Source organism: Ursus maritimus, unplaced genomic scaffold (assembly GCF_017311325.1).
Source record: "Ursus maritimus isolate PB19 unplaced genomic scaffold, ASM1731132v1 scaffold_34, whole genome shotgun sequence".
NCBI lineage: Eukaryota > Metazoa > Chordata > Mammalia > Carnivora > Ursidae > Ursus > Ursus maritimus.
The window spans coordinates 18,628,940-18,656,750 of NW_024426008.1; the positions used below are offsets into that span (position 1 = coordinate 18,628,940).

Here is a 27,811-nt window from a genome sequence, read left to right on the forward strand (position 1 = left end):
TTTTTTTCTTATCCTCTGGCTTGTACTTTCTAGTCAGGTTTATAATTTCAGCGAAAGTGAGCATTCTTACCACACATTTGACTTCCATGGGAATGCTTTTTGTGTTTCACAAAATACGATGCTGGTTTGGCATGAGACTGTGTATTTAAAATAAAGCAACAAAAGTAATGAATTCTACTTATTTAAACTGTACCAAGTTAATTTTATTTCTTTTTAATCAGGGATATGTATTCTTTTTGTTGTTGTTGTTGTTATCATAGACTGGTTTTATTTATTCTTCTAAAAGTTAAGTTTGGCAAAATTTAAGGAAAATAAAATTCACCCTTTTAAAGAATACAGTTCAAGGAGTTTGGACAAATGTGTACAGTCATGTACCACGGCCACAATCAATTTATCAATGGATGATGAATTTTAGCAAAGCATTTTTGGCACTGATAAAGATGACCACATAGATTTTCCTTTTTTTGATCGAATAAGGATCTATGGTCACATTCCTGGGATGTACCTTACTTGCTTGTGGTATTTATTTAATGGACTGATAAATTCTATTTGATGGTATTTTATTGAAGGGTTTTGCATCAATATTCGTAAGCAAGATCGATCTGCAGTACATGTGAGCACACATACGCGCACATACTACTTCACGACGTTCTGGTATAAAGATCGTTTTCGTACCTTAAACTCTGAAATTTGACTTTTGTGGTATGCTTAGAAAATGCCGAAACTGTAATATGAACATTCGTCCAGGTTTACATAGGACAGTTCCGGTTTACCCCAAATATCCCAATTAAAGGCCCTTTCAGTAAGTTATAATTCCACCCTCGTGAATAATATCCTTGAATGCTGGAAGAATTTACTGAGGCCATCTGGGGCCTGCGCTTTGAATTTAGAGAGCACTTTTTGATAACTTTTTCATTTCTTACTTGGTTATTGATGTAGGATCTCTCTGCTGGGAGCCACTTTGATAAATAAATTTTCCTAGAAATGCCACACACTTCACGTATCACGACAGAATTTCACATAGGATCTCCTTGTATTTTTTGATAATTTCTCCTTGTCTGTCTCTAATTTTGTGGATTTTTACTTTCTCTAGTAATCAAAGAAGTATTTGTTCATTGCACAAAATTGAAAAAATTAAGACGCATAGAAAAAGTTGAAAGTCACCCATAATCCCATTACCGAGAAATAATCACTAATGAGACTACTCTGTAAAACACTCCAGAGTTTTACCTGTCTACACACCTACCTTCCTACCTACTCACAATGTTTATTAGCCTGCTTTTTCTTTCTATATCAGTAAGTACAGATTTACATCTTCAACTTAAATAGCTATGAAGCATCATTATACTCTGACTTCCTTAAATTCCTGACAACAGGGGTTGGTAGATAGGTTAAATTTTTGTATTTTTATATTTATTATTATTATTATTATTTTATTATTATTTCTTTAGATTTTATTTACTTGAGAGAGCGAGCTAACAAGAGACAGAGTAGGGGCAGGGGAAAGGGGCAGAAGGAGAGGGGCAGAAGGAGAGGGGCAGAGGGAGAGGGGTAGGGGGAAAGGAAAAAGGTGACTCCCTGCTGAGCAGCAAACCCAACGTGGGGCTGGATCCCAGGACCCCAGAATCATGACCTAAGCTGAAGGCAAATAATTACCTGACTGAGCCATCCAGGCGCCCCAGGTTAAAATTTTTTAAACTGTTAACAGTACTCTGTTGAACGTTATTTAACATCTTTTTTTTTTTTTTAAGATTTTATTTATTTATTCGACAGATAGAGACAGCCAGCGAGAGAGGGAACACAAGCAGGGGGAGTGGGAGAGGAAGAAGCAGGCTCATAGTGGAAGAGCCTGATGTGGGGCTCGATCCCATAACGCCGGGATCACGCCCTGAGCCGAAGGCAGACGCTTAACCGCTGTGCCACCCAGGCGCCCCACGTTATTTAACATCTTTGTATGCACATCCAGTTATACGTGTAGAAGTGCTAGTCAAAGATATATTGTAAAAAATGTTTTGCTTGTGAAAAAGTCTCTATTTCTCACATAGAAAATAAGCAAAGAAAAAAAAAATGAGCCAAGAACAGAGTAAAGACTTCCCGCAATCCATTATCCAGCGATAGCTTGTTAATTTTGTCAGATTCATCCACCAAGTCTAACGAACATTTTTTGCTTTAACCATGAGACCATATTATACACCCTAGTTGGTAACTAACTGACCATATTATGCCATCTTTTCCTGCAAGCATCATTCCATACAACTCTAAGGTATTCCGTGGATAAAAGAACCATAATTTCATCATCTGCTGGAAATTGGAGAAGTTCGCAATTTTTGCTTTTATAAACAATGCTATAATGAATGGCAGTGTCTATATTTTTTCCCCATTGTTCAATTATTTCCTTAGGTTAGCTTCCCAGAGGTGGAAATGCTAGATGGGAAGATACGTACTTCAAGGCTTCTGATGAACACATCGCCCTTGAGAAAATGGACATCAATCGACATGCCCAACAGAGTCTGAGTGCTTATTCTCCCCAAATCCACTCTAACCTTGCTATTAATGCTCTTCTCAAACTCAGACTTAGGTAACAAAATATAGCACTTTTTTTTTTTTTTGCATTTAAAAAATTATTAACCAATTGGACATTTTCTTTCATGTGCTTTCTTGGCCCTTCGCAGTAACTTAAGAAATCACTTCCCCTGATCTAGTACCTGTCTATAAACAAAACAGCCATAGCTAATTATAGTCATTTCTTAAGATCATGGGTCCTACTCTACTGGAGAATTAAAAAAAATAAGAAAAACGTGCCTTGTATTTATAGAAATAGCTCTGGTACTGTTGCTGGAATTTTGCTTCTAGTTTATTCCAAGTAAGGGAGAACCACCATTTTCTCCATGTCGTATTAACATAAATATGTACCAGAACATTATTGTACTATGTTTTGCTAGAGCACACAATTCAGTGTAGCACACGCCACACCCAACTTTTAAGTATGCACAAGCATTTTAATAAACATTTCATTATAATACAGTTTTCATCTCTAAGAGCTCCACGGAACAGACCACTAAAATAATACTGGGGGAAAGTTCCGTTTCATCAAAATGTCAACATCTGTAATGTCTGAAACACTAAAAATTATGAGTGCACTCTTTCTCAGAGCTCTTTTTTATTTTTTTTCAGAGCTTTCAGTTTTAAATAAGTACCCATTATGAACAATTGTGACTGATTTCCTTTGGAGCAAAAATTTCCTTTGGAGCAAGAACATTCACTTTTTTTTTTTTTATATATAACAGTTAAGAACAAATGACCTGCAAGTGAATTCAAGATAATGAGCAGTGACTGTAGCATTCCATCAAAGCATTTTTTTTCAGTGTTTAAGAACAATAATCAGAACACATTTTCCATAAGGCAGCGAACTTCATGTGTTTTCTCCACTTTTTAAAAATCCCTGGCTTTATTTAAAAATGCCCACCAACAGGTAAAATGCTTCGTTTTTAGTAACTATCATTAAAGAAATCAACATAGTTACAGTTTGACACATAAGGTCAATTTTTTTGGATACATTGATATTTATGATGAAGAGATCACATAATAAAAGTGAGGGCAAGAAAAGATTCACTGCAACAAGTGTAACTAGAATAATTCTGTGTTAACATTATTACTTTTTGTTTTGATAAAAGATTGCTTAATCAGCCTGACCTTGCAATCAACACTTGGTAGCACGTATAAAGTAACACTATAGCTTTAAACGATAGTATGAACAACCAGTAAGATAAATGTTTTTATATTCCTCAGGCATTCAGTAAAAGATCATAAAATTCTAAAGTCCTCAGCAGTACCTTGATAAAAGAGTGCTTATTATGATACAAATACTACAACTTTAAGATACCACTGTTACCCTACCAACTCATCCATTATACTATAGGACCCCAAATATAATGGATTCCACAATTTAGTGGAAGAGATGACCAGAACTGCAGATTAGGGAACTACAATGACACTAAGAAATGGAAAGGCCATCCTGCCTCATTAATCGCACTGTGGATTCACTCTCCATGGATGATGGGCTCAAATGAATACATATTTCCAGAAATAACCTACCATTTGACTCCTGCCTGAAATGAAAAAAAAAAAAAAAAAAAAGACCACTATGGAGACTGTGTATTGTTGAGATTAAGTAAACCCCAAAATCTCATCCAAAGAGCAGCCAACCTTAAAGAGAATCAAGATAAACTGGAAAACCAGGACATCTCCTAATAGTAAACCGAAACAAAGGTAAAGGAAAAAAAATTAAAAAGCAGGGGGACATGGGTGTCAAGTAAAAGGGGGATATGCACAGGAGAGAGAAGAGCCAATCACTGTCTCCAGCATCTCCAGAGAAGACGGTGCCCTGAACCAAACGCTCTCAGAATCCTCATCCGTCTGACAGACGTGGAGTTCACGCGCAACACAGACCCGCTGGGTTGGCATCATCTGCAGAAACCAGCCCTTTGAGCACTCATCTGCATCCGCTCTGACCCTCGTTCTCACTTACAGATCATTTTATCTTAACACAGGCGCTCAAGCAAGTTACCAATTCATGGGAAGAAAATACACCACTTCGTCGACATGCTTATCACAGCACGCCGGGTGTTTTCCATTCTGCACGTAATCGATAAGGTGGCCTTCATCATGGCTGATGACTTTGAGTGGTACGAATCAATTCGCCAGGGTCTAATTAGCCTTACAGAATGACGACACTGAGTTTATGAAACTACAAAGCTGTGAATCACGTTTTTAAAAAAAAAAAAAAAAAACCTTCAATAATTCCCCCCTGTCAGCACTACCATGTTGAAATCCCTTAGCTCTGCAGACCATGCCTACTTTTTAAACCTCATACGATAGGGCTGTCCTCACCTCCATCAACGGCTGTATTTGTTCAGTGCTTCTCCTGTGGAAACCCCTTCCTAACAACCATTTTACTTACAGTATTTCATTTAAAACTCACAAAAACCCAAAAGGTGGCAAGGTGGCTAACGCTGTCTTCTTTGGTTTACTAAATGAGGAACTAACTAAAGACACAGAAAGGTTAAATGCTTTGCCTCATCTTGTTCCCACATGAATCTCACACTTCAGTCATACTGCAATATTTGCAGGTCTGGCAAATGCCATATGCTTCTGCACACTACTGACTTGGCCCAGAAACCGGCTGGCTTTTTCTTGTCAGACCACCTCCTATTCATTCTTCAAGACTCAGTTGAGGCAGGGCCTCCTCTGGGAAATCTTTCCAGATACTCTACCTTTTCTAAGAGAAGTCAGATGCTCTCTCTCTTCTGTGCTTGCATGTAGGTGCCCCCACACACATGTAATGTGAGAACTAAGAGTCTCAATGTAAATCCGTTCCCCACCAGGTTATGGGCTCTCCCATGGGCAATGTTCAAGGTCAGTGCGTAAGACCACGCAGTCTTTCACTGCACAACTCCAGGGGGTGCCATTCATGGCGACTACAGAGTGATAAATGGTAACTCTTGCAGTTGTAGAGTATGGCAGCTCCAAGGACAGTAATCTCACTGCCTCCCAAAAAATAAGGCACAGAGGACACACTCGCAAACAATTCTGAGTGGGTGGCCAAGAGAGATGTTATAATACATGTGAAATGGAGCTTAACCACTGAGATGTCCCAACCGGGTTATTACCCTGCAAACCAACATTTCAGAAGGTAAAGTATAAATAACCACTGTCAAACTAAAGATAAGTGCTAGTTTTCTTACCCAGTACTAGGACACTCAAAAATCTCTGCCTTCTCTCTATCAGCTTCCCATCCATTTTTTCTAAATGCTAATGGTGAATTCAGCTTTCCTCTGAGCCTTTGATAATGGCATAATTAATCTGAAAATGCATGTAGAATTTTTGCCAGAGATGCAAATAATTATAGTGAGAGGCAGATAGAAAGATCTATCCAAAAGAGTGGACTGAAATGCAAATTAATACAGTTCAATTCTTTTTTCTATTTTAATGAGCATGTTCACAAGGACATTATGATTCTGTACTCAGAAGAACAACATTCCACAACTTTCAACCACCTGCTCAGCAGAGAGAAAAAAGTGCACACTGAACTCTGGCAAACATTCATGGTACCTTTGTTGAGAGGTAAAGAAGGGAAAATAAACTTAGGTAGTACATCCCTATTCTCTTCAGAAGGACACAGCCTCTCTATCATTGCACGGATGGGAACACAGTCCTAGGTACGAGAACCTTCAACCTAATGAGCTTTAAGCAACAGTTGGAGATTGAGGTAGGCTTCCCTGAAGAGAAAGTCTTTAGTCATTTGACATCACTACTCAGCCTGAATTCCTTGATTCCTGCTTTCTGTTAACTGACTGCTCCCTGTCTTGGAGAAGGAAAAGGGAGGAGAGAAACAAAAACGACCAGCTCCAAAGCTGCTAGCAAAAACTATGAAACATCAGAGACTGGTAATGTGGTATGCAGAAAAATGGTCCCCCAAAGATGGTCATGTCCTAATCCCCAGAACCTGTGATTATGTTGTGACCATGTCAAGGGTGGGCGGATTAAGGATGCAGATGAAATTAAGGTTATTAATCAGCTGACCTTAAAATAGGATTATCTGCTGGGCCCAGTGTAATCACAGGGGTCCTTTAAATGAAGAGGGAGGCAGAAAAGCTCATGTCTGAAAGACAGGATGTGAGAAAGACTCCACTAACTCTTGCTGGCTTTGAAGGTGGATAGAGGCCATCAGCCAGGGAATGCTGCTGGCCTCCCGACTGTCAAAAAGGCAAGATGACAGATTCTTGAGTAGAGCCTCCCAAAGGAAAGGCAGTCCTGCTGACACTTCTATTTGAGCCTCCTGAGACCAATTTTGGGCTTCTGACCTCTGAAACCACAAAGATAAACCTGTGCTGTTTTAAGCCCCTAAATCTAGGGGGACTTTGTTAAGCAGCAACATGAAACAAATACAGGCAATTTCATTAGAAAAGAGATAAACTAATTTTCTAATTTCTACAGTACGTGAACATTTATTCCCCTAAAAGAGAGCCAAGAGCTCCCGTGGACCATCATATATGAGTGGCTATTCCCTCTTCTACCCTCTACATATCATGAAAGATAACACTTAACAGCTATTTATTTTACAGAAATGGTCTGAAATACATTCAAATTGGTGTAGCATTTTGACGCTTTCCGCATCCAAGATTCATAATATTTTATGAGCATCAAAGGGACCTCAGTGAAGAACATATGCTCCATTCCCTATAACTAATTTATAAATGAAGACTTCCAGGCCAACAGTACTATACTCTAGGTCACACGGCCAGCTAATCACAGAGCCAATCAGAGTCCTCTCTTTCTCAAGACAGTTCTCTTCCAAACTCCTATGCTACTAATAACTAGGAGGATTACATGCTGTGCATAAAACTAAAATGGCACTTGAAATATATATATAGAATGGAGGTGAATTTTTAATTTTGTTTAATTTTAATTTAAAAAGTTTTTAAAACTCTGCTTCTGTTACAGGGACACTTTTACATATGTCTGCAACAACCTGGGAATGTGAGTCTACTTTTTCAACTTATGAAAGCTTATGAAATCTAAATAAAGACCCAGTATTTCGAATGAAAATCTAGATTTAGAAGATTTAGTCTCAAGAGAAAATATAAAATGTATCATTAAGTTTTCATGGGACTGTTGAAATCATATTTTTGATATATTAGGTGAAATGTGACTACTCTAAAATTTAAAATGACGTAAGTGCCTCTCACGGTATTTCCAGCAGACAGTGCTGTTCTTAAAGAATGGATTGAGACACATGTGTATTTTAACCTGAAATTCTAGAAACTGGAAACACAGGCAAAAATATATTTGCTTGACGTAAAGAAGAAATTATAGAGGGAACATGGGGCAGAAGACTGTATTTACACATGATCAAAATCTCCAAACTTTATAAAAAGGTCCAAGATTAAAGAAAATTCTTTTTCTAATTTTATTTTTAATCAAGTGGAAAACCAAGATGACTGGAATGAAACAATGTTACAAAATCACTCCTCTCAAAACTTCCCTTGTTTGTTGGTTGGCTCTTAATTTACAGATGACCTTGTAAAACGACTGTGAACTAGGAACGAATACACAGACTGCAGAGAAGCCACTATACATTTTTAGAAGTCTATTTCTTCCACAAATGTGTCACGCTGACAGAATGAGAATACCAGCAATTCACAAATTCTTCGCATTAAATTTCTAATTCAAGCTCTCCCACCACCCCCTTTTTTTTGGCTTTGGTAATGGATCAGCTTTAAGTTTTTAGAACTAATATTATACCACAGCGGGAGATATGCTGATCTGTCAAACAGGGTTCTTAAAAAATATTTATGTAAAATATCACATGGCCAAAGGCCCTTAAAACAAAAATCCCTGGAATTTGGCCTCAGGACTCAGAGAATTTATCCCACCCTTCTCCTTCACGCTGTTCCTTCTGCACAACAGGAGAGAGTCTACGCGGGTAATATCCCCCTGTGTGTGTCAGATGACTGATCAAAGATGTCAAAGCAAAATCTACACGGTGGCTCACAGAAAAGGAGTGTTTTGTTCAGGTGACCCTAAGCCTCCCAGAGGTCACACGGGATAATCTCAGCTTTGCTTTTCAGGCTCTCTGAGGACACCTGGGTCAGTCATTGTTCCAGGACGGTGGTGGACCGTGCCGAAGTCATCCCCTGGGACTCATCCTCAGGACTCTGGCCATCTATAAGGCTGCACGGATCATCCCTCACCCCAGATTCCCACAGCCCAACCGTCTGTTTTCCTGTTTAAATGTTCCACAGCAAGGAAAATACATGTGATTACAATGTTTAGATTAAAGGACCTGTACTTACAGTATGATAGCAATTACACAGACGAAGGAAAAACTATTGTAAATGCCAACAATGGTTAGCTCTCTTGGTAGGATTAGATTCCTTACTTTTCAGTATTTTTCAAATTTTGCGGGGAGAAACTTGAAGTACTTATACAGGGCAATTTTCCCATTTTGGGGGGGTGGCGAGTGTTAAAAAATAAAAAGGGTCCCTATTACTAAGGTAATCGAATGTATCTTGAATTAGCATGCTCCTTTGACAGTAGCATACAGTGCATTTTGTAAACTGCTTGTGACTTCATTAAATAGAAGTATACCCACAAATGTGCCTTCGAAAGTGCCGCTACTAATCCAAAAAGTAGAATTAGTACAAAAGCCAAGAATTGGATTCTTTAGGAAAACAGTCTCCAAAGTAAGACACAATAAAACTAAAATTTGTTTCTTTGAAGTAGGAGTGAAATGTAACCAGCTGAATGACACTGTGCTTCCAAGGTCTTAATGATACTCCATAAAAAATTAAGGCTTTACATTACATGAATTTTTGACCCGCCCCTCTAATTTGAGTATGATACATTCCAAATTGTTTCTTGCAGATATTTAAAAGTTCAGCAGTGCATAGAGTACAAGTACAAATCACTTAGAATCTTTTTTTTTTAATTTTTTAAAAAAGATTTTTTTTATTTATTTGACAGAGAGAGAGACAGCCAGAGAGAAAGAGAACACAAGCAGGAGGAGTGGGAGAGGAAGAGCAGGCTTCCAGTGGAGGAGCCTGATGCGGGGCTCGATCCTATAAGGCCGGGATCATGCCCTGAGCCAAAGGCAGCCGCTTAACGACTGAGCCACCCAGGCACCCCCAAATCACTTAGAATCTGAAATAAAAGGTATTTATTTATAAGACTCATATGTCACCTTTTAGTCATAAAACTCCAGGCAAATATAGTTACCATTTCTAGAGCTGAACTGTTTTATGTCAAGAAGGCCACACACCAATAACTTATTATTAACTCTACCTTATTTGGAGAAGAAAGAGACTGGAATTGCCAAGGTACTGTAGGAAGAAAACCACAAATCATGTGTGATGGCAAAACACCAGTGACATTCCCTTTAAAGCCAGAAACTGGATAAGGATGCTTCCAATCACCTCTGTTATTTGACTATTTTTCTACAAGTGTCAGCCAAAGCAGTACAAAATTATAAATAATGGAAACTAGAAGATGGAATTAACATTATTTGGAAATACAATAATCAACCCACTTAATCAAATCCAGTAGAATCACCTGGAAAAAAAAAATCAGACCCACAACATAAAAATCAATAGTTTCCTTAACTTGTGGAAATAACCATCTAGAAATACAATGGAGGCCAAATTTGCATTTATAAAGGGAAAAAAGATACGCAGCAAATAGGAATACATTTAAAGAGAGGTATACAGCACCAACTCAAGAAACCCATTAACTTAGTGTGGGACACAAATGAAGACTTGTAATAATGAAATCCCGTGCCATCCTACTGACTGTGAAAGCTTAATCATAAGGATTACAATTCCCCAAATAAATTCAGAAATGTCATTCAGTTACAATTACTACCTTGCTGGAAGTTTTCTTTAGGACTCGATAAAAATTACTCTAAATTTCCTACAGAAGAATTGTCAAGCACACTCAATAAATTTGGCGGGGGGGAAGAGGATGAATAATTAGAGATGGCACTACCAGATATGTTACCTAAATGTGTTCTAAATCTTACAGGAACTAGAACTCGTTCTGCTCTTAGCAGCAAATTGTTTCAGGATGGTCCAGAATTCAGCATATAATTAATATCCTATTTCAAATCAATACAAGAAAGATGAATTATTAAGTCAGGTTGGTCAACTGGCTATTCATTTCGGAAAGGATAAAGTTGGACCCCCATCTCTCACTTGACCCAAAAATAAATTTCAGATGCAGTAAAATTTAAAAATGAAACCACCAAAGTACAAGAAGAAAATTACAGTAACATTTATATAATAATGGGGTGGAAAACACCTGCCCAAGCATGACAGAGGCCAAACTTGTACTGAAAAATGTTATTCAATTTGACAGCATAAAATGTAAATCTTTAAGAAAATCTACTAAACACAAAACCAAAAGGCAGGCAAATTGAAGAAAATACTTGCAACATATGGCAGAAAAGGGGCTTACAGCCTTGACCAATAAAGAGTTCTCGTCAATTAACTTAAAATTTTGCTTTTAAAAACAGGCAATGAGTCCATAGTCTCTCATGCTTCATTCCCCCTTCTGATTACCACCCCCCTTTCTTTATCCCTCTCTTCTCCTACCAATCTTCCTAGTTCTTATGTTCCATAGATGAGAGAAACCATATGATAATTGTCTTTCTCTGCTTGACTGAGACACACACTGAGGGCTTCAGAGGGGAGGGGGGTGGGGGAATGGGATAGGCTGGTGATGGGTAGTAAGGAGGGCACGTATTGCATGGTGCACTGGGTGTTATACGCAACTAATGAATTCTCGAACTTTACATCAAAAACCAGGGATGTACTGTATGGTGACTAACATAATAAAAAAAATATTATTTTAAAAAAATAGGCAAGTGACATAAGACAATTTACGAAGAAATCACACAAATGGCCAAAAATATCCAAACATACCTAAAATCAAATATATGCACATTAAAACACCATTCAGTATTTTTAATATCAATGTGTCAAAGATTTTTTAAAAGTGAACACATCAAATGTTTTCAAACAAGCAGGGAACCGGTCAATCCCACTGGTGGTCTAAATCTAGACAGATGTTAGTTCTCCAGAGAAAAATTTGGCCACGTACATTTAAAAAACACTATCGTTTTGTAACCCCCACTGATCCAGCAACTGCATTTCCAGGAATTTATCCCATGGAAATGACTGGAGATGTTTAAAGCCTATCTATAGTATTTATAACACTTAATGATTAAAATACATTTCCAACACTAGTAATCTGTACACATTATGCTATGTCGATTAAAAATGCAATCATTAGGGGCACCTGGGTGGCACAGCGGTTAAGTGTCTGCCTCCGGCTCAGGGCGTGATCCCGGCGTTATGGGATCGAGCCCCACATCAGGCTCCTCCGCTGTGAGCCTGCTTCTTCCTCTCCCACTCCCCCTGCTTGTGTTCCCTCTCTTGCTGGCTATCTCTATCTCTGTTGAATAAATAAATAAAATCTTTAAAAAAAAATGCAATCATTAAAAATGTTACAGAAGACTAGTGACAGAAAACAGGTACATGCCATCTCAAGTTTTTAAAAAATATACATATTTATAAAGATTTATTTTATGTATACTTTAAGTATTTCATATATTTTATATTTTACTTATTTACTATATATCTTTATGTATATTTATTTATATATTATGTTTTCTATGTTATATATAAATACAAATGTAAATATAAATATTTTTTAAGTCAACTGTACACCCAACCTGGGGGTTGAACTCATGATCCTGAGATCAAGAGTCACATGCTTCACTGACTGAGCCAGCCTGGTGCCACCCATCTTGCTTTTAAGAAGTAGATTCTAAAGCAGTATGTTCCATAGGATTCTTTAGAAAGATTTGCAAGTGAATGCAAATAGAGAAGACTGACAGATACGTACTAAAAGTATTAAAATTAGTTGTTCTGAAATGTGAGGTTGAGAGATTTTCACCTTCTTTTATTATGCACATTTTTTCTAAATTTTCTACATGAGCAATGTATTCCTTTTCTACTAATAAGTTTATAATTTTTAGGCAAAGTCGATTTACGGCAGATTTCCTGGGAGAGGACAATGAAGAAATGAACTGGAAATGGCAGCCTGGAAGCCTCACGTGCCACCACATTAGCCATTATGCTCAGGCCCTGGATTTTATTCTTACTGAATCTTTCCTGCCCCCATTTTCTCCTGCTGCCTGCTCTCTCCCTGGGTAGTTTCCGTTTTTTTAAAAATTTGTGTTTTTTTCTTTGTTTTCAATAAAACAAAATAAAACGGAACCAAAAAAACCTACCTTGTTTATTTTGGACACAACTGCTGTCCTCATTCTTATGTTCCCTTGCTGAAGATGCTGCTTCTTACACTGCCCCTTTCAAACTTTCTAGCCTCAACCAATCACACTTTGTTATACTGAACTTAAAGGACAGTAGAATCCTTGTCCGAACTCCAGTTAAGACCATTTTTCCACCCCTTCCATGGCCATATTCATTCCTCCCACATCCTTTCTCAACTACTGAAGATCATATGAGGAAAAGTTAGGGCTTATATACGGAACCTGCAATACCCCCTCGTGTTTAAGGCAGCTCAAAACCAACCCACCAGTTAGTCACTGAGTGGGCAGGTGGCACAAAAGAAGCCTGAAGGATACCTAGTTCAGTCCTTGGTCCTTACAGCGGGGAAGCACCACTTCTCCCACTTGATAGGTGAACTAGCAGAAACTTCGAGAAGAACTGGCTGAAACACACATTGGTGAAGCAGTGGCAAAAAGAAGGAATGGAACTTGGATCTTACGTTCCTAGAAACAGGATTTTCTACAGCATCGGGCTGCCAGAATCTTAAGGGATAGAGAGAGAAAGGAGAAAAAAAGGAAACCAAATCATATCCTAAAGGCTATGGCAGAATGAACTGCCTACAGAAGTTTTCACAAATATGAAGTTAAATAACTACACCCTGGGAGCAGAGGGAACCCTGTGCACTGTTGGTGGGATTGCAAATTGGACCCACCGCTATGGAAAACGGTACGGGGGGGGTTCTTCAAAAAATTGAAAAGAACTACAATAGGATTCAGCAATTCCACTTCTGGGAATATACCTGAAGGGGATGAACACAGTATGTCCAAGAAATATCTGCAACCCCCGTGTTCACAGCAATATTATTTACAAGAGCCAAGTGTGGAAATAACCTAAGTGTCCATCAATGAATCAGTGGACAAAGAAGATGCGGTACACAGACAGACACACACACAGAGTACTATTCAGCCATAAAAAGAAAGAAATTCTGCCATTTAAGACCACACAGGTGGACCTTGAGACATTATGCTATGTGAAAGAAGTCCAATACTATATGATCTCATTTATATGTGGACTCTAGAAAGAAAGACACAAAGAAAAAAACCAAAATTGTAAACAAAAAAGAGATCAGATTTATATTTGCCAGAGGTGGGTCTGGAAGAAGGAGAACTGGGTTCAGGTGGTCAAAAGGCACACACTTCCATTATAAGATACACAGGTACTGGGGAAGTGACGTCCACGTAACAACCGTGGTTCACACTGCCATATGGTGTATCTGAAAGTTGTTGAGACAGTATTTACTAAGGGTTCTTATCACAAGGAAAGACCAATTTTTTTCTTTTGTCTGTATCTACATGAGATGATGGATATTAACTAAACTTATTACTGTCATCATTTCATGAAATATGTAATTTAAATAATGATGCCACACACCTTGAAATTAAAAGCGGCTGTATGTCAACTGTATCTCACTAAAACTAGGGGGGAAAACACAACAGCCTTGGTTGGCCTTGCCACCACATATGAGTGACCCAACCTCTCTGGACCCAGGTTACTCAATTTAGAGCAAGCTGAACTTCAAGATCACTAATACCGTATAGCTCAAATCTACTTCCGCTAACATATTACATCCTAAAGTTATGGCAACACAAAACACAACATACATTCAAATCAATCCCCATTTATTGGGCAGCTACTGTGGACAAGATACTATGACGGCTACTGTGGGGATACAGTTTTGGCTTCTATCTATGTAACCAATACAGCAGGACTGAATTTTATAAACGAGCCAACAGGCACCAAGTGTTGGCTATCTGAAATATTAAACTTTTAATACATTTGTAAAATTAAAGAGAACTTATTCCATATGGACTGCCCTATTCTTTTATTTATTTATTTAAAGACTTTATTTATTTGAGAGAGAGAGGGAGAGCACACGCACGAGAGAGGTAGTGGGAAAGAATCCTCAAGCAGACTCCCAGCTGAGCACAGAGCCTGATGCGGGGCTCGATCCCACAACCCATGAGATCAAGACCTGAGCTGAAACCAAGAGTCGGACGCTTAACCAGCTGTGCCACCCAGGCCTCCAAGACCGCCCTGTTCTTTAGTAACTGTTTGGAAGAGTAGACAAGGAGATGGGGGAATCTGGGCTTTAATTCTGGCACTATCAGAAATGCATTTTTATTTTTATTTATTTTTAAAATTTTTTATTTTTTCATTTAGAGAGAGGGAGAAAGGGAAGGAGAGAGAGAGTGCACGCAAGTGGGGAGAGGGGCAGAAGGAAAGGGAGAGAGAATTTCAAGCAGAGGCCGTGCTGAACATGGAGACCCCAACCTCACATCCCAAGATCAGGACCTGAGCAGAAATCAGGAGTCGGACACTCAACTGACTAAGCCACCCAGGCACCCCCAGAAATTCATTTTTAAAAAATGGATGAAGGTCAAATTCACATAACATCAAACCAACTATTTTAAAGTGAATGATTCAGTGGCACTTAGTGCCATCACAGTGTGGTGCGATAACGACCTCCATGACCTCTAGGGCTTTTTTTTTTTTTTTTTTTTTTTTTTTTTTTGGCAGTGCAGTGGGGGCATCCCGGGTATGTTCTGTTCTGGTCCTGACCATTTCCCAATCAAGCCTTTGACTCCGAGGACCGTTGGCAGTCGTTCAGCGCCACTGGGCAACTTGTTCTACTCCATCATCTAATAAATGCCCATCTCAGCATCTACGAGCAAGGTGAATAGCCACACTATTCCCCACAAAAGTCAATCAATGGAACTATCCATGATAACTAATTCATCACATTTTTTTAATAGCTGGATTTCTACTACCTGAATTATACACTGCCTCTCTTCATTTCAATCTCCCTTTATGAAAGTTTGCACAGAGTACTCCGTGTGTCCAGACCCCAAGCTCACAAAAGGCCAGCTCACAGGTTCTCTACGTAGAATTGCCTTTTGCAGGCAGGGTTTATAAGAGCAATGTTTGCACGTATCTGAAATAGGCAATTACAATTACCATGAATATGTACATACTACCTCAGAAATTTTCTACATACTAATGGGAAAATTTAACTACCAGCATTTTCTGAGGATTTACTATGCTCTAGACAAGTCTAGGTGCTTCTGATGCATTATTTCATTTAATCCTTACAAAGGTCATAAGGAGGGTGGGGCTTGGAAACGTTAAGTGACTTGCCCAAAGTAATCCACTATATACATGGAGAGCCAGAATTAAAAAGATAATCTATTTGACGTAAGTAACAGTGCTCTGAGGTGCAAGGCATACTCTTTCCCCAAAACTGCATTGCTATTAATTATCCCTGAACCATTCCTATGAAGAATTCCCACGGCAGCTGGGATAAACCAAAGCCACATGGCTAAACCTTCAAAGACACTCCCAGACAGTACTGTGGAAAAGGAGCAGGGGTTTAAGACCTTTGAAAGACTCAGGTATTCCCACTGAACCTCACAGCAGACGTGAAGAAGCAAACAATGGTTTCGACCCACAAAGACATTTTCATTCATCCCTATGAAAATATAAAAAAAGTTCCCACCCTATTCAACGTTGCATCTTGTCCCCAGCGCCAATCGAGCACTCCCAATCCCCCTCACCCGAGACTGCTTATTTTCCAAAGTTCTTACCTCCCTCTAATATACGACACCACTCACTTACTCATCATGCATATTATTATGATTCTATGCTAGAACGCAAGCTCATTGAGAACAGGGAATCTTTGTTTTTATTCACTGCCATGCCCCCAGTGCTTAGAGACACAATGGCCCAAACCACAGTTGGAGCACATTCCTCTTCCTTACAAAAGTAGATGATGGTAGCTATTCAAAACACTTTCTAACATTTCACCGAAAACTGCTAAACGCTGCTAAATATTTCGCACATTTGAATAGAGACACTGACACATCTATAAGTGAATGCTACAGCCACGTCACCGAGGAGAAAGCTGTAATTACAGAATAATAGAACTATCACTGACAGATGGAAGGGGGTTTTCTTGTTGTTACAGCTCATCGAGGGGATTATATGAAGAGCTCACTGAGTGAGCACGGCTGACAGGCAATCCAAGCATGGAAGCCAAGCCATGATGCCTCAACTCTTAGGCACAGCGTTGGGGAGCAGTGGGGCAGAAGGGGCGGGTAACGAAAGAAGGATGCTTCATTTCAAACACTGAACTTCATTTCAAACACTGAACACAAGCTACTATTTGCAAAAGATTTTAAAAACTTGTTATTTCTATCATGGAAACTGCACAAAATAGCGTGATCAACTAGTGTGGCAGTGCATGGGTTAATAATGGTTTTCATTTATTCAACGCTTTCCTAGGTACAAGGCACTCTTTTGAGAACTTTGTGTATATTCTATCATGTGAATATCTTCACAACCACCCTGCGATGTAGGTATATTATTATTGTAGAGATAATGAAACTGAGGCTCAGAGAGGTTGTCGAACCTACTTGGGAACACACAGCTCTGGAGTGATATTGCTGGGATCAAACCTAGGTTAGTGGTTCTCAGCAGGGAGTTACTTGGTTCCCCAGGTGGTATCTGACAATGTCTGGAGACGTTTTTTGTTATCACAACTGGAGGGAAGGTGCTACTGGCATCTAGTTGGCTAGGAATACTTCAAAACATCCTAAAATGCAAAGGACAGCCCCACAAACTAACCATTGTACACAGAGTTTGAGAAACACCTTCCCTGACCCAAGGACAGAAGGGCGGAAAGCTAAGTGCAACATGCCAGTTAAATGCAGTTGTAATTCAGCTTCTAAAAGAAGGACGTTTGTTTCCTGCGAACACTGTCACACACCAAAACAAGTTTGCTGGCATCCGACTACACCAATGTATCCCTTCACCCCTCTGGCGTCCAGAAGTCCAAAACCAGGACTCCCGGGCTGAAATCCAAGTATCAGCAGGGCCATACTCCCTCTGGAGGCTCCATGAAAGAAGCCAGCCCTTGCTTCTTTCAGCTTCTGGATGCTTCCAGCACTGGCACTCCTTGGCTGGTGGCCACATCATTTCAATCTCTACCTCCATCTTCACACAACCTTCTCCTCTGTGTCTATGTATCATCTGTGCAATCTGTGTCTCTATGTGCAAACCCCTGCCTCTCGTTTGAGGAACACTGCGATGCCATGTAGGGCCCGTATGGATAAGCCAGGATGATCTGCTCATTCAAAGTCCTTAAATGATTCACATCTGCAAAGACTTTTTTTTTTCTTTTCCCAACTACGGTAACACAGGTTCCAGGGATTAGGACATGGATATTTTTGGAGAGCGATTTTTCAGCTCACCACAAGTAGATAACATCAACTTCCGTTTACCCAAGAGGGAACTTAAAGTCACGTGCCCAAGGACCAATGGCTAACAAGTGGTGGAGGTGGGATGTGAACCCAGCTGTGCCCACCTCTGAAGCTCATTCTCTTTATATCATGCCACCTACAAAGGCCAAAGAACAGACCTTAAACCAGCAGGTCCCAACCTCTAAGGGGGGGACCCATGGAATAGCCACGTGGGCTTTAAGCACTGCCAGTAAAAATCATGAAAGCACACATTTCCATGATGTGAGAGTCTGGAGAATACTTGCATTATTTTCTTGACCTAATGAACATTTCTTGTCCCTACGGAGGGGTCTTCTTACCCAAAGAATTACTTAAAATCCTTGTATAAAACAGCCTACGGCTTTCTTCCGGAGTCCTAAGTGATATGCAACAGACTACAGCTCTGAATGCACAAGAACCTTTAGGATTTGTACATTATTACGGACTGAAGTCCCAAGCCTACTGAGAGAGGAAGGTATTGCCGACGAAGGGGGTGGCTATAGGTGGGTCACTGCAGGGGTTTTCATAACCCCAGGAATTGTTGACATTAAAAATACAGGGTATGCAGCCATAAAAAGGAAGGGAATACTAACACCTGCTCCCACATGGATGAGCCTTGAAAACGTATGCTAAGCAGAAGAAGCCAAACACCCAAGGACACATCGTGTGATTCCATTCCTCTGAAACATCCAGAACCGCCAACCCCACAGAAACAAAAAGATTAGTTGCCTAGGGCCACGGGGAGTAAGTACTAGGGAGTGACGGCTTAGGGACAGGTGGTTGTACTGTGGAGTGATGGAAACGTTTCAGAATAAGATGGTGGTGGCCGCCGCTCTTTTTCACTTTGCAGTGGTGATTCTGAGGTTCTGTGAATGTCACCCCAATAAAAAAAAAAAAAAGAATAAATAAATGGAGGCCTCTATGCTAAGCAAGCAAACTCCGGGGTAGACCACCCGCTTCTTTACAATGCAGTATCAAACCATATTCTGGTTCAGATCCCAGAGTTCAGATCCTGGCCGACAAATCAGGATTTATTTTGTACGACCCTGGACACGTTCCTTCTGCTACTCCCTTTGTTGGACTTTGACAAGAGGCTTCAAGAACTGGAGTCAGAAAAATTCAGAATTCACTTTTTAATTTTTGCCAATAAACTACGAAATACTTGCTGTCAAAAAAAAAAATCGTGACATCATGCCGACATTTACAGTCCAGTGGTACCCCGAATCAACACTTCACCTCCCGCGCTCCTGAAATAAGGTGCCTACTTGCCTTTTCCTATAGAGGGGCCCAATGAGATAATACAATGGAAGAGCTCAGTTGGCTCTGGAGCACATTTCAGATGTAAGGCATTGCTAGTAGTGTAAATAGTGATTAGCACCAAAAAGCCAGCAGCAAGGGAAATGCCGCCATGTTGCACAGTACGCTGTGAGGACATGGCAGTCCTCACTAACCAGTGAAATTGGCAGCCTATTACTGTATAATCAACACACAGTAATTATGTAACCAACCGCCAACAGCTGTAATTCCGATTGGAGGAAAACCAGATAGGACACAGCAGAAGAACGTGCACCCCGGAGATAAGATTCTCTCCTCCCGAAGCAAGTCTATGCACATGTCATCGCCCCAGAGTCTGGACGGCCCCGATGGGCCTTGCAAGGAGGGAAAACTTGTCCAAGAAGAATGTGAGGTTCTTGGACTTGGGGCTGGGGTGAGGAAGGTCTGTGGAGCGACTGGGGGAAAGAAGGAAAGAGAAGGCAATCGCCCAACCTAGCTCAAGGCCGACACCCTCCTTCAAAATCCAGCTTCTACTTCTCCCTGGGGGGAGACCTTCCCATCAGCCATGAACTTCCAGCCGTGTAGGCCAAGGACAGGGATACACTGCTTTCTTAGCTGCACATTTGCAAGAAAAATGCTCTTGCTCTGTACCATGCAAGGTGGGCTCTGGGCTTTTCATTCCAAACCAAGGCTGAGCTGCTGTGGGCTCTACACGATTTGGAAGTGGTGCATCAGGCCACAGGCCTGGTCGGAGGCCAGAGGCCAGCTGGGACAGCAGGGACAGCAGGGGAGACAGAAGAGGACAAGCCAGGGATGGAGCTGGGAGTGCTGAGCTCTGAGCCATGCTTGCTATTAACCCCTTCAGGGAGGCCACACCTAACTTCTTCTCCTTGGTACTTATCTGTAAAATAGGGGGACGGCCCCGCCCTGCTAGCCTCAAAGTTCTTGTCGGAAGACGGTGAGAACGAATTAAAGTGAGAGAGTGTGGGGGGCGTGTCGTGATAACCAGAAAAGCACACACCAGAAGTTAAGGCTCCTAGCCACACTGCCTAAACTCTGCCCGAGCATTCCATGCAACCACACCTCCGATGCTGAGAGTTAACATGAAAGAAGAGATCCATTTGGGAAATCACAGCTTTAACAAAGTTGACTTTTTAATTCATGCCTTCATTCATTTATTCAACAAATATTTAGTGGGCACCAATTAGGTACATGTCGCTGAACAGAACAGACATGGACTTTTCCTTCATGGGGCTTACACCCCGATGGGAGAGATAGATCCTTAACAGTTTGTATAACTTGTATTTTGAAAAGATATCGTCTATAATATGTGCTATGAAGGAAATAAAGAGGAGATGATACAGTGGCGGGGACTTAAGGGGTGATCTACTGGCGGGGGACAAGGAAGTCTTTTCTGGGGCAGCAACTTTTAAGAATCCTGGAAGCTCAGACGGAGCCAGCATTGCAAAGAAGGAACAGGGAGCTGGCAGAGAGCTTCCAGTGGGGAAATACAGTGTGAGCACAGGCCCTGGGGCAGGAAGGTCAGGACAGGAAGAGGGTAGAGGAAAGCAAGCAGGAGGCCTGGAAGCCTTTTCTATGCGGTGTATCTCGTGAACCTCCAAGAGTGGGGCATAGGATAAGCACTGCTTCCCAAAAAAGTATCCCAGGATGGTAACATGGACAGTAACTAAGCCCCTAACATAAGACTAGATATCCAATTCCAAGGGGAAGTGCCAGGCCTAGATATAATTCCTCAAAGAACATCGTCCAAAACCAAGTGCCCTGATTTTGACCTCACCCACAGTGAGCGTGCAAATGCAACACGCTTCTGGTGGCTAAAGGGAGGAACGACTGAATCAAGTCACCTGCCGTCTGGTCCTAGAGTGGAGGACTAGGGAAGAGGTGGGAGTCCCTGCACTACCCTATCTCCAGCCCAGCGAGGGGCTTCCAGTGGGACTAGCTGGAGAGCATGAGACTCCCACAACATGGGAAACACCACCACCTCGCCAGTGATGTCTGCCTAAGCTGGAGGGGGGCTGGCTGGAAGCTGATGGACAAGCCAAAGGACATAACACCGACACTGGGATTAGCCTGCAATCCCCCAGTTTGTGGGACAAAGGCTACGGGAGTCTCTGCCATGGCCCAGACATGGATCACGCCAAGAGCATATGTACGGGGCTCTACCCAGCTCTGGCGACCAAGGGCCAAGTGGACACCAAAGGAACCCAGCAGACAGGAGAACAAATGGACCAGCGGCTTTGCAGAGACCGAGAAAGGAGTAGCAACAAGGCTAGAGTATACAGCAGCCAAAGCAAGGCGGCTGGAGGCCAGAGGTCTCCAGAGAAAGAGAGGGTGACGGGCTATCTCTGCAGAACCCACAAAAGGGCTCCCTAAAGAGCAAGATCCAATTCCAAAAACCCACTGCACAGAAACAGCTCTACTCTGTTACCTCCTGCCAATGAAAACACTCCCAGGCCCCATCCGGTCCTTCCCACCCCTCCTTCACCCAGAAGCAACAGCTACTGCGCAAGCGAGAGAGAGAAGGCATCCATGCCACAGACCCTTCTCCCAGCACGAGCCGGAGCTGGGGGCGCGGGGAGCAGTGACACACGCGAGTGAAGTCAGGAGCTTTGACTACTACGTGATACTAGACATTTTACGTATCCGGCACATTAAAATGGGATTCTACCACATGAGAGCGCTCAGAACAGTCACGTGATACGTTTTCATCAGGAAACAGGGAAAGTGGCTTTCTGGCTGAGTAACTTTTAATGGGAGAACGGGTGACTGGAGCTCAAGTTGTGTTTTGATAGCGTCCTATGAAGTCTATTTGTTTGAGACAAAGGACACACAGAACTTCCTCATGGCAGCGCATCTCGTGGGAAATCGACTCTGTAAAAATGAGGTCCGTCGTGTCTGCGCATGCACACCGGGCTCCCCTCGTACCACCACCATCCCTCGCGGAGCCAAGGAGCCTTCAGCCTCTGTAGTAAATGAGCCTAGTGACCTCCTGCCCCCAGCAGACATTCCCATCCCCCATCCCCTCCTCCTCTTCCAGAAACACAAACGTGGCTCAGGAAGGGACCCCCGCCACGACCCTCAGCCTGATCCTCGCGACACGGGCTCCAACCGAGTTCCCAAATTCAAGCCTCATGAGTGTGGTCCTCAGATGTCATCCTTTTTTTTTTTTTTTAAAGATTTTATTTATTTATTCGACAGAGATAGAGACAAGCCAGCGAGAGAGGGAACACAAGCAGGGGGAGTGGGAGAGGAAGAAGCAGGCTCATAGCGGAGGAGCCTGATGTGGGGCTCGATCCCATAACGCCGGGATCACGCCCCGAGCCGAAGGCAGACGCCTAACCGCTGTGCCACCCAGGCGCCCCTCAGATGTCATCCTAAGAGGATTCCTTCTGGGGGGATCCAGCTGAGAAGCCCAGAGCCTCAACTCCTACCCAGCAGTGAACCCCAGGGCACCAAACACGAGATGGGGGCCGAAGTCCCTGCATTCATTCTCGCTTTGCTGCACGTGTCATGAAAAGCACATCTTGGAGCGCAGAGCAAACACGAGACAGAACGCATCTTCGGTCAAGCAGCACTGTGGTGGGGCCAATGACCAGAAGTCAACCATCGTAGCATTATTACATTTCCGTGGGTCTTTGCCAATTACCACATACCGGCTGAGACTTTACGGTATTGGAAGTAATGCTCACCAAATCTGTACCAGGTGCAATCGATTTTTCTTCACACGGGAGCCCTACTTCTTATGGGAGCACATTTAAAACTGAGATCATTTTAAAAGATGTTTCTGGGCCTGCTGTCCCCTAGCTTTTCAGTCCGAAGGCCGGGACTGTGTCTCACCCAGTTTTGTGTCCCCTGCGGCCTGGTATGGAATCTAGGTACATAAGATGGTCCAAAAATCCGATGGCTAATAAGTAAATGAACAAATGAATGGATATCCTGGCTCACATTTTAAGCTAGATTCATGTGAATACTGTAATTAAATATGTTTAAAAAAGAGAGAGAGAGAGAGGCCTGCTAGTCATCACTGTTGACTACCGCATTCTATTCCCCACAGATGATTTGCAGTATGTTTGCTTCAATCTTGTAATACGATACTTGGGTGTCATTTGACATAAAAGGTTCTCCTCAGGCCACTCCTTCTACAGAGTCTGAGAGGATGTCAACGGCCCGTTCACTCCCCACTGAGAAAGAGTAAAAAGCTCCATCGTGGTCCATGACTCCACGTACGAGAATCAACGTTTCAAGTCTCTCAAAGCAACTAATACAGATGCATTGAAAAGAATTAACTGTCACCTCTCTCGCGGAAGGACCGTTGGGGGCGAAGCAGCGAGAAGGCAGGCTGGCTAGCACAGGGCTGGGAGGCATCGGGCACCAAAGAAGGGAGGTCACAAGATTTGGAGGTGGACAGGTCTGCGGTCACGTGCTGGCTCTGCCGGGCCTCAGCTCCCTCATCTGTAAAATGGAGGCGATAGTGCCGACCTCAGACAATCGTGAGGAGGACCGGGGAACATGCGGAGGCTCTGAGGAAAGTCCCTGTCACCTAAGGGCGGCAGTTTCAATCAACAGTACTTTTATTACTGTTACTCGACACATACAAAGCACGACGTACACCTACCTGCAGTTTTGAGGACGATTTTATCTGGGGGTGGCTCACCACTCAAAGGCGTGGAGATCCACAACTCGGCTGTCTGGAACTTGGAATGCTGCTTCCCGTAGAAACAATGCCATAAATCACAGAATTTTAGAACTGGAAGGCGACTCTGAAGAGCATCTGTCGACGTTCCCACTCAGCGGACGCCTTCCCTCTACACACATGCTGGCGGGCGCGAGCCGCCCAAACCCGTACAGCCGGGACCGTCGTTGCCGCGCGGCACGCACACACGCGCCAGAGAGTGATTTTCCAACAGTCACGGGACACCTTCCCCAGCTCTTCTAACCTCAACTGGATCATCTGCCACCTTGGAAGTTCACTGATGGAGGAAGGGGGGGAGACATACATTTCTGACTTCCTATAACCTCCCTGCCCCCTCCCCACACCCAGCGACTGTCCCAAAATACTTCCGGTCACTGTACGATAAGAACTGTATCAGCAGCATGAGCAGAACGCAACAGGCCCACGGAGGAGGGGGAGACCCGTGGGGGAGGGGAGGAGGGGTGTCAAAGGCAGCAAGAGGCAGGGTGGAGTAGGGCACAGGAAGGCAAGGCTTGATTACCACATTTCCCTCCATCCTCCCTTGGCCCGGCGTCGGCCCCGTTTAACCTGGCCGCGCATGAAGCAAACTATCTGTGTGGTGCACCTGAGACACTGATGGGGCCCGTGCACTGTCACCCTCACTCCGACCCCTGGCTGGGCCCAGCTGCCCCCCTGCAGTGGGCAGCAAGAAGGCACAAAGCACTCTGGGGTCTTCCTACTGCTTATTCTTAGAATGGCAAAGGCTGGCTGGCTGTACTCATGCAGGCTGTTCGCAAGCCAAGTGTGTTTAGCTTCGAGAGTGCCTATCATGTGGCCTCCGATATGGAAAATTCAAAAAAAACTGCAGAATGACCAAGGCTATCTAGTTTTCCATGAAAGCTCACAGCACTGCTCAGACAACATGAGATAATACTCATGGTACATTGTTAAATGAAACAAAAATTACTCGACGCAAATGTATGTATGGTATGACCTCAGGTGTGATGTATGTATGTATGGTATGACCTCAGGTGTGACCTCAGGTGGGATGTATGTATGTATGGTATGACCTCAGGTGTGATGTATGTATGTATGGTATGACCTCAGGTGTGATGTATGTATGTATGGTATGACCTCAGGTGTGACCTCAGGTGGGATGTATGTATGTATGGTATGACCTCAGGTGTGACCTCAGGTGTGATGTATGTATGTATGGATGGTATGACCTCAGGTGTGATGTATGTATGTATGGTATGACCTCAGGTGTGACCTCAGGTGTGATGTATGTATGTATGTATGGTATGACCTCAGGTGTGACCTCAGGTGTGATGTATGTATGTATGTATGGCATGACCTCAGGTGTGACCTCAGGTGTGATGTATACGTACACACTATGTTTTACCCATTCTTACATTATCTGGCTTTTTTAAAAAAGTATTTATTTACTTATTTGAAAGACAGACAGAGAGAGCACAAGTGGGGGATGGGTGCGTGCAGAGGGAGAGGGAGAAGCAGACTCCTTGCTGAGCAGGAAGCCGGATGCAGGGCTCAATCCCATGACCCCAGGATCGTGGCCTGAGCTGAAGGCAGATGCTCAACCGACTGAGCCACCCAGGTGCCCCTCTTACCTGTATCTGTTTAGAATAAAGACTGGAAAGAAATACTTTAAAATGTGAATAATTATTTTCTTTGTGTGATGAAAATACAGGTTATATATTTTTTCTTTATAATTTTCTGTACTTCTAAGTCTGGTGAAATGGGCAAGTAATTGTATAAGGAGACGTGAAATGGCATTTCTGAATCCTGACTAGAGGGGCGCCTGGGTGCCTCAGTCGGTTAAGTGGCTGCCTTCGGCTCAGGTCATGATCATGGGGTCCTGGGATCAAGCCCCATGTCGGGCTCCCTGCTCAGCAAGGAGTCTGCTTCTCCCTCTCCCTCTGCCCCTCTTCCTGCTCATGCTCTCTCTCTCAAATAAATTACATCTTTAAAAAAAAGCAGTACTGATTAGATATTGTAAGGCAAAAATGCCTTTAGAAATGACCTAATTCCATATTTTTCCCAATCCCTCCCAATTATGTAGGTAAAACACCCCTGGGACCCTTGGGTGACCTAAGAACCTTAAGTCTTACAACCGGTAGACAAAGGAGCCAAACCATGGCTTGAACTCAGATCTTGTGACATTTATGGCCTGGGCCCCTCCCATGATATGGCAGTGTCCTAGAGTCAGGGACGAATGAACTTCGTAAGGAAACACTCCGTAAGGAAAGGGCAAGTCTTACTAAGCACACCCACACTTCTTGCTAAATAAATATTTGCCTGGCATTATATCATCGTTTTATGACATGCAAACAAGTCTGTTGCTAAAGGAGCTCTGGTGACTTTGTCACAGCCACTGAAGCTGACTCTGGGTGGCAAAGGTTTTCCACCTGCATTGCACAGAAACCCACCTCTAGAGACCGTCAAGGCAAAACTGTATCAGAAGGCACCTCTATCCGTAAGCTAGGCATCTCTGTGACTATAAACAAGAGACGGGCTATTCTGTCTTCTACTGTTGCTAACTAAACACATTAACAGCCACTTAACTTCCATTCCGTGGCCTCGTGCTGTATTAGAACTACTTCACATTTACCCAGCCCCAAAACATGGACAGAGAGTAGACAGACTGCGAACCTTCCTTAGAAGCGCCCCTATCTTAAAGGCTTTAAGTACTTCCTATCTGTAAACATGAAGCTTGTTAGGAACAAGGCAGCATCTCAATCTGACAAAAGGATCAGTTCTCCAATCTTGCACTCTTAAGGAAGAAAATCCAGACGCTGGATGCACACACATGTACAGAGCAGCCTGGGGCCACACAGGAGTGACTTCCTAGTTCACTCTGCTTATCTCAAGTGGGCTGGGCCGGGAGAGCTTTCTAGGCAAGGGGTGGGGAGGTGGCCTCCAAGGACACAGGAGCAGAGAAGGACTGGCCACAGGTGGCGAGTGAAATACCTGTTTTTCAGATAAGCAAAGAGACTCCCCCCCTGAGCCCAGCCACAGCAGGGAGCTCGTTTCCCGCCCACCTGCTAACCAGAAACATAATACATGAACCCAAGATAGACTTACGGCAGGTGGGCAGAGAGCGGGCAGCAGCCTGGACAACCCGGCGGGTGCCCTGCCGCCCGGGCTGAGCAGTAATTAACTGAGACTTAGAACCTGATCTTCGCTGCAAAGCCTGGAGCACACATTGGCAGGGCAGAGCTGGGAGTGCCTGAAATGAGCTGGGAAAATGCAAAACTGCTGACCCTGGGAGGAATTCAAGGTAGAGGAAGCCCAGGGAGAAACCCAAGTAAGAGGAGGCTGGAAAGTACTGCAATCTAAGGGGATATAACAGTCCTCCCACTGAAATGATTTCGGGATTGAGGGCAGCCCCAGGAGGAGGCTGAAATGTACATGTTTCCATGTACATACGGAATTCCAAAACATTTTAAAGGTTTCAGGAAAGAATGTCATGTGCTGAAGTGGCCTCTCTTCTTCACTGTCAGTCAAAACAAAAGTGCCCCAAAAGAAGCCAAGAACCCTACTGCCAGAGCCCTCAATCACAGACCTCAACTCTGAGAATTTAATCTAAGGAAATAAGACAAAAGCAGCAAAAGGTTAGGTCGTATGAAGGTGCCCAATACGTT

General features: G+C 42.7%; 1 protein-coding gene across 11 annotated transcripts in view; it reads right to left on the reverse strand.

The window, feature by feature from the left end:
- The window catches only part of PIP5K1B (phosphatidylinositol-4-phosphate 5-kinase type 1 beta), a 298,246-nt gene that overhangs the window by 236,730 nt on the left and 33,705 nt on the right, over positions 1 to 27,811 (reverse strand). For 2 of the 11 annotated variants that reach the window (XM_040620267.1, XM_040620270.1), the window contains exons 1-2: positions 24,093 to 24,442; positions 23,771 to 23,929 (exon numbers count right to left, since the gene is read on the reverse strand). The exons of 5 other annotated variants lie outside the window; for them this stretch is intronic. The gene's annotated coding sequence lies outside the window, so the exon portion shown is untranslated. Of the gene's footprint in view, positions 1 to 23,770; positions 23,930 to 24,092; positions 24,448 to 27,811 lie in introns of those variants that run through there. 4 more of the 11 variants (XM_040620268.1, XM_040620272.1, XM_040620266.1 and 1 more) reach the window with 3 other exon arrangements.